Consider the following 8404-nt stretch of genomic DNA (forward strand, 5'->3'; position numbering starts at 1 on the left):
TTACGTCGCGGGAATACGCCCATGTGATCTGATGCATTGAAAACGGCGGGTCGATATACGCTCGTGTGAAACAGCCCTTCTGCTGGAGTGCCGTAGAACCTTCTTTATGCTGATCGATGGGGTCCTGGGTTCTGATCCGCACTGACCAAGCATTTGTGGCCTCTCCTGAGTATAGTCTATCATTGTTTGAGTCCCTGGAAAGCTTTAAAAAGATTTGAGCTCCATGTATTTATCTGTAGAGATGTCTTTTATCTTCACTGATAGTTGTGGATTTGTTGGAGATAATAAGCGACTGCTTTCCTGATATGTTAATATTACTATGAGCAATTAATAATTACTTCAGTTCCATTGTACGTAGTATCTTACAGCTTCCTTTTAAGTCAGTCACTTTACTTCAAACAGGTGACCTCCTTTCCCTCAGCTCACAATGTACTTTTTTCCATTCCCACGAATTCCTTTGGAGAGGTTTACACAAAATTTGCATTCATTTCTTGGTCATCCAAGACTGTTATATTGTTCAAGTCCCCGAGGATTTTCTTTCTTTACATGTTTTTCCTTCTTCGCTTTGTCTCTCAGTTTCTACTTCACTAATTCCCCCTGCACCCGCTGTCTGCTAATGTCTAACTCTTCTCTATTAATCTCAGATTGCTCATGGACAAAGGAATCTGGGGAATAGAATGCACTGGATCTTGTGTCCCGGCCATGAGAACAGAGGCTGGTGTTATCTTATTTTATGTTGCTTTGATACATTAGTATGGCCAGTGTTGTATACAGTAGCACTGTAAATGTCTCGACTTATAACAATGTTAGTAATGGTTAGATATATTTATATAACAGAAAAAGTGATAAGTAATTTAAAAAGTGGGCGTAGAGACATTCTGATTGTGCAACCTTAGGGCACCTTCACACTTGGCAAGATCACTGCGGGCAGTCTGCAACAGAATACCTGTAGTAATTCCGCTGTGGCCAAACCCACACCTAAATGGTGCGGATTTGGCCGTGTTTTTAATTGTGGAATTTAACCCTTTTATTTCAAGGCTTGAATTCCACAGCATAAAAATCCCCTTCACATGGCTTGTACTGTAATTGCTGTGGAATTTCTGCAGTGATTCCGCTAGCAGAAATTCTGCAGCATTTCTGGCCCATGTGAAGGTAGTCTTAAAGGGGTTTCCAGGATTAGAGTTAAATGTCTGCTCTTTTCCAGAAACAACAGTGCATCCGTCTGTGGGCTATGGAGATGAACAAGAGGGGTGCTGTTTCTGGAAAAAGAAGGCAGGCAATTTTTCCTAATCCCAGACAAGCCGTCTAACCAGTGGATATTTGGCCATATTTATGTTGAATCTATTGACTCAAAAATTTCTGTTTTTCTTTTCTTTTTTTACGACAAAGTTGCAGCAGGGATTGACTGCTACTCCAAACAATTCTGTTCATACGACGTAGGCTATCTTTTCAATACCATTGCTGTGGTATGAATTTAGGACTTACCATGAGCAGTGAATTCTTTATTTCATTGCCTACCTTTGTACATGCTATCATGTATGTTTAAAAGTTCAGCCTTAAGGAAGTTATGGTGGGCTCACATCTGGGTTAGGACCTCCAGCCGGCGGTTCCATCACAGATCTGGCTCAAAATATCAGAAGAAACGCACTTTTTAATCCGTCCAAAAGCCAACCAGCTGGACGGAAGGCGGGTGGATCCCATTATAGTCAATGGGGTCTGCCTGGTGCTGTTCAGTTCCATCCAGAGACAGAGCCGATAGGCCGCGCAGATTCCCCTTTCCTACTCCCTGAACAGAGCAGGAAAGCAGAATTCCCAGCACAGGTGTGAAACCACTCGTTCAGTTATTTCCTATATTTCTTAGAACAAGTCATACCTGTTACCATGGCTGATGCCTTGGGGAGCTATGATGCATAGTCTATGGTACAGACTACTAACAAGCTGTGGAAGAAAAACACACGGGTGGGGGTGGAGGTGGGGGGTTATCAATAGCTTTGCGCCAGGTTTGTCTTTAAATACGGTAGTTGCGAATCCGTGCACGCCACACTTTTCTCCAGTTTTGTAAAGTGCTATGACAAATAGGTTGGATTTTCTTGGAGTGGGCATGGTCTCTGCATTTTCAACAGATTTACTAATACTTTAGTCATAAAATGTGCAAACTTTAGTGCTAACCTATGCCTGTCAGGTGTAAATTTTGTTTTCTGTTTTTAGGAAGTTCCAAAGTGTAACCACTTTATTCAGAGTTGTGGACTTTTTAACACATACATACATGGCTTGGCTTCATGAACAAATATTTAAGTAGGGGCTGTCCACATCTACTACTACCGGCTTGCTGGTAGTTGACAAGTCTAATTCAGGATAGGAACATTTGGCCACAGTGATTGCAGGGGGCAGTTAGTCCTGAGTTCAGTGCTGTAGTGTCCTGGTTCTTTCTCTGTCTTCTCTTCTCCCGGAGAGCAGCCCAAAGCGTGTTCCCGAAAGAGGAGGCAGCTTGGTACGTGATGCGATCGCAGGCTAGAGTAGACCACACCTTGTGATCCATGTGACCAGCTCCAAGGGACTTTTTCAAGGAATCCCTATCGCTCTTCTTTGGTGCTCTTCAGTTTTGGTGACTAGTTCTGAGCTCGCCATACAGCACAATCTTGGGCAGTCGGTAATTCTCCATCCTGGAGGTTTGTCCTGCACGGCATAATTGTGTATTCAACAGCATGGCTTTTTAAAAAATATGGCGCAATTCACTCCAACCAGCTATGTCTTTTTATATATGAAACTCCTTTTTTAATAAGTATGAGCCATAGTTGTAGTCTTCTAAAATTTCTAGAAAAAGCCCAGGGGTACGCTTTACTGTTTCACCGCTCTAGATGCAGCTCCAAGCTGTTTTAGTTTTTCAGCTAGAACTTGTAAGGCCATTATCAGATGCGCTCACACTTTGTTTTTTGCGAACATGTTATACATGCGCGAAAAACAACATGCTCTACTTTTACTGTGCATTTGTGCACCAAAGACCCCCATAGAAATCTATGGGGGTGTGCAATGCAACAGGAGATATGCAATATGCTGCACAATTCCGGGGGAAATAGAACATATCTGGAACTCATTAAGCTAAGTAGCCATTTAAAGGGTGTGGTTGTGTCCAGTGCACAAAAAAACATGCTTTGGGAGCGCAAAATGTATAGTAAAATATGTTGATACACGTGCAAAAAAGCATTGTTCATGGAGCAAATCCATTGTTGCACACAATTGCACATATCCCTGTGTAAAGCCGCCCTCAGGGTATGTTCACATGTAGCAGAAATGCTGGAGAATTTCTGGAGCAGAAAATTCTTCTGCAAAAAACACAACATTGCCGTAAAAGAAACAAAGTCAAAATCCACACCATTAGTGCGGATCATGAATTGAAATCAGCTGCGTATCCGCTTCCGCATCACCTGACCGGCAGCGTGCAGCCACCGGGTGAAGGGTTGTGCTGACAACGTGCAGACTTTGAGGTGAGGGGGAGCACTGTGGCTGCTGAAATCAGCTGTGGATGCACAACTTATTTCTAGTCGAAATCCGCACCGCATTTTATTTTGTGGAAATGCTGCTGATTTTGCAGCAGAATATTCAGCTGCGGAGAATCCACAGCATGTCCGCTAGGTGTGAACAGACCCTAAATGTACTCCTCTACTCCATAGTTACTATGTGGCAGCATAACTATTATCTCCACATACCATACAGATCCTCCACAAACTATTCTCCGGCAGTTATATACAGTACCCAGGGGCCATGCTACACTTGGTGCCCGGTACTTTGCGCTATGCTATATTCTCTGTTCATTTAATGGTGATTAAGTTGCATTTATCTTTGCCAAATGGCATTAAGCCTAATTTATGGTGACGTTCTGGTATAATGACTAGTCCATGGCAACAGGAGAGGTATGCTCTCTGCTGAACATATGGTAGTGGCCATCCCTTGGTGACCCAATAGTACCATCATGTTGATTCAGCACTTATTGGCTTGCTTTCGGTTGGGTTGTTCTAGCCACATCTGCAAGACATATCCTGACATAGGTCTACTGTGTATATGTCCCTTAGGGGAACGCTGATCATATATATTATATAATGTGAGACAAATACACCCCTTTCATTCACCCCTCCTGCAGAAAATGTATTTATGTATGTTGTACAAAGAAAAAAAATATGGAAAAATGCCAGGCAAGAAAGGGGGTAAAATAAACCCAGAGATAAATAGGAAATGTTCACCCAAGTGCTTTAAAGGGATTAAAGCTGGGCTCAGTTGGCAGGAAGTTTGGTTGAATAGAGAAGAGAAGGCCAGCTGGTCTAACAGTGGGGGATATCTGCACCGTGAGCCTGGCAAGTCAAACATAATCGCTTAAATAATATTATCTGTAACCAGGACCTCTTGATCCCTTCTTCTTGCAATTCGTGAGAAGAATGAACGTTAGGCCTATGTTCAGCTGCTTCAGTGGCTGAAAATTAAGAAGACAGGAGCCATGGAAACACAGTACCTTTTAATATGCAGCATTGGCCACAGATTCTCCGCTCTGTCTTGTTTGATGACATTAAGATGTAAATACTTACAGAAGGGCAGCGTAATAGCAGTACAAAGCTACAATATTCTGATGTTATATTGCAGAGCTCAGCTACCTTGTCACTTATTTAAAACCCTGTATTGTTCAATTGGGATTTATTAAAGTCACAGCTGCTCCTCATATAGGAAGAATGGTAACATTATGAAAAGCCCGTCTCCAATAAAGTAAGGCATTGGTCAACATAAAAAGTTTTGTTCAAAGTGAGAAGAAGCACATCTGCTCTTCAGAATAAGGGGTCTTGTTCGGAAGGTAGTGACTAGCAATCACTGCAAAGGTATCTTCACACGGGCGGGTATTTTGTCTGATTTACGAACCGAAAAATCGCTTTACAATCGGATGGAAATAATAACACATTCGTTTTAAAATGAACATTGGGTCAGGAACGCTATCTTTTCTCCTTAGGGAGAGCACCTAGAAGGTGAGTGAGTGAGGAGACTTATAAAACCGTTTATGCTCCCCTGGGTAATATGCAAACAAGGGTGATGGAACAATACCTCTGCCGCGCCACCTATTAAAAGGGCAGCATTCCTGCAAGTCAATGTTAGACTCTTTATACAAGCCTGGGCTTATTTTTTTACTTGGACGAACATCCATTAAAAAAATCAGCTTTATTCCTCCACCATGCAACGTTTCCACTTTCTCAAGCATATGAGAGTAAGGCTACCTACACACGGCTGAGCGCAATGTCGGACTGTATAACGCAGCCCGATATGGTGCTCGTGAACGTGTGATGTACCTGCGGATGCCTCTCATCACTTCTCTGAGGTTGCGATCCTCCGGCACAGCTCTCAGCCTTAAGGGTGCTTTCACACAGCCAAGAAAATCGTGTGTGATTTGTGCATTGCGAGACACACAAATCTTGCACGAATATAAACCCCATTCTTTTAAACAGAGTGATAATTATGAGCGATTTTTTATTCCTGCATCGCATCATGAGTGTGATGCAATGTTTCCCATTGGAAGCAAAGGGAAACACTTGCTGATCCTCTAACACAGGGGTCCCCAACTCCAGTCCTCAGGGACCACCAACAGGTCATGTTTTCAGGATATCCTGTAGTAAGAACACCTGTGGCAATGTCTGAGGCATCTGCAATAACTACATCACCTGTGCAACACTGAGGAAATAAAAAAAACGACCTGTTGGCGGTCCCCGAGGACTGGAGTTGGGGAACACTGCTCTAACACACCTGAAATCTGCACTGAAGAGTCGCTACTTTATAGCAGTAATGGGAGGCGTTTTGGAAAGAAAATGCCTTGCATCTGTGGGTGAATTGCACGTTGGCAAGCGCAATATCAGGCTCAGTTTCACAGCCCAATATTGCGCTTGGCCGCTTACATAGCCTATGGGTAAGGACACACAGTCCTTTGCTGCACGGGTGTGCATGGGTCCACAATTTTACTGCAAAATCATTAGGCAATCGGTCACTGTGGGTGGGGTGGTTTGGTCATGTGCGGAATGCCACCATATCATGCGGCTTCACCACTACAATTGTCCTTCATTTCTAGACTGAATCCAATGGGTTATAATGGATTTTGAGAACATGCTTATACACCAGTTTCTATATAGCAGAGTGTCTGATACGGTTTGCTGATTTGGTGCAATTTTACCCGTATCTAATAAAGTTTTCAATTATTTCTGAACTACTGGATAACTTAGGAACATAGTATGTTAGGCTGAAGGGAGACAAGGTCCATCTAGTTCAGCTGGTTTCCACCCCCCTTTGTTGATCCAGAGGAAGGCAAAAACAAAACAAAACAATAAGGCAGAAGCCAATTATCCCCTTTTGGGGGAAAAAAAATCCTTCCCAACTCCATAATAGCAGTCAGAATAATCCCTGGATCAACGTATGAAAATTCCTACCTTACTGCAAGACCCGGATCAACAACCACACTGGTTATTTAGTGCCTATATCCTGTAATATCATAGCGCTCTAGAAAGACATGTAGTCCCCTCTTAAACTCCTTTATGGCTTTTACCATCACCACGTCCTCAGGCGGAGAGTTCCACAGTCTCACTGCTCTTACAGTAAAGAACCCCCTTCTGTGTTGGTGATGAAACCAGCTTTCTTCTATATGCCCTCTTGTTACCGTCCCAGTCCTGGGTATAAACAGATCATGGGAGAGATCCTTGTATTGTCCCCTCATGTATTTACATATAGTTATTTGGTCGCCTTTTAACCATCCTTTTCCCAGGGTGAACAGTCCCAATTTTGTTAGCCTCTCTAGGTATTCCAGTTTATTAATTAAATTGCCCTTCTTTGAACCCCCCAAGCACTGCAACGTCTTTCCTGAGTACCGGTGTCCAGAATTGTGGCCCTTTATCTTGTGTTCTGTGTTCAAATGTATCCTTATAAAATAAAAAAGAATATTTTTATCGAAAAGATGACCTTTATTAAACAAACACACTTCATAAGGCAACTCTAGCGAAAAAAACTATGTTCTCATAATTTGTCCTAACAAAAACAACCGTTTGCTATGGATTTTCTACAGTTTACAGTATATATCCTCCTTCGAACACCATGTAAAAGTGTACATATAGATTAATCTACACAGAATGCAAATACATTGCTTTACTTTTCTTGTTCATGTCCTCAGTTACTACCTTTAGGCCTGTTTAAGAGGAGCGTATTGTAACATGTCCGTAATAGCCTTGTGTAGCGCAGAGTGTTAAGGCAACAGAAATGCCACTCACGATCTGAAGATTGCAAGTTCAATCCCCGCATGGTTCAGGTTGCCGGCTCAAGGTTGACTCAGCCTCCCATTCTTCTGAGGTCGGTAAAATGAGTAAACATAAATAAATTGCCTGAAAGCGCTGCAGAATAAATTGGCGCTATACAAATAAGATTCTTTTTATTTATTTAATATGGATCCGTATTACAGATGTGTTACAGATAACATTACAACCATATGTCATCAGTGTTTGCCTCTGTGTATTTTATTTCCTACTGGGCAAATACTGATCAGCATTTATCCAATAGAAAAGATTAGCAATACAAAGACAAATACGGAAAATAGGCCATTCTGCGTTTTTTAAAAAATGGCTGTGAAAAATACGGCTACGTGAATACATACATAGATTTACATTGGCTCCGTTTTAGGGTCCACAAAAGATGGGGCAAACACGGAGCTAAAATACGCTCATCTGAAAGTGGCCTTAGGCTGCATTCAAACGGGGTAATTTGAATGCATATAAATTGCACCAAAAACATGTGGTTTTGTCAATGCGGTTCCTGCCATATCCAAACTGCCCCTTATGAATACAACCTCATTACTGTCCATTCTCATCCACAGCTACATTCACAATTCACAACTGAGCTAAAACATTCTTGCAGCCCCTGCTGGCTCAATATCTGCACATTGCTTGCTGTGGTGATTTGCGCTGTAGTCCTTAGGCCGCTTCCACACAGCAATACTTTGGTCAGTATTTTGCACCAGAAAGCCTAAACAGGAGTGTGCAAAACATGGAAGAGGTGCAAATGTTTTCTGGACACTCCATGTCTGGTTTTGGCTTACACATAGGTAAAATACTGACCATATTATTGCCATGTGAAAGTGGCCCAACACTGTGGAATATGAAGTAATGTAGTCAACGGAAAAGAAACTCTCCCAGAATGCATTGCTGAAGTGAGCGTTACATTATAGGAACCCAGAAATTTGTTGTCAAGTTGTCGGTACGTTCGTGAAGAGATGAATAACTAAATGTATTTACAGTTTCTTAACTTTTTACAATGATTATTTTTATATACCGTATATAAACTGTAACATGGTGTCAAAAAGTAGACATCTGCTTTCAACAGGGGTACAAAGCAAAGTAAA

This window comes from Eleutherodactylus coqui, chromosome 5, assembly GCF_035609145.1.
Source record: "Eleutherodactylus coqui strain aEleCoq1 chromosome 5, aEleCoq1.hap1, whole genome shotgun sequence".
NCBI classification, from domain to species: domain Eukaryota; kingdom Metazoa; phylum Chordata; class Amphibia; order Anura; family Eleutherodactylidae; genus Eleutherodactylus; species Eleutherodactylus coqui.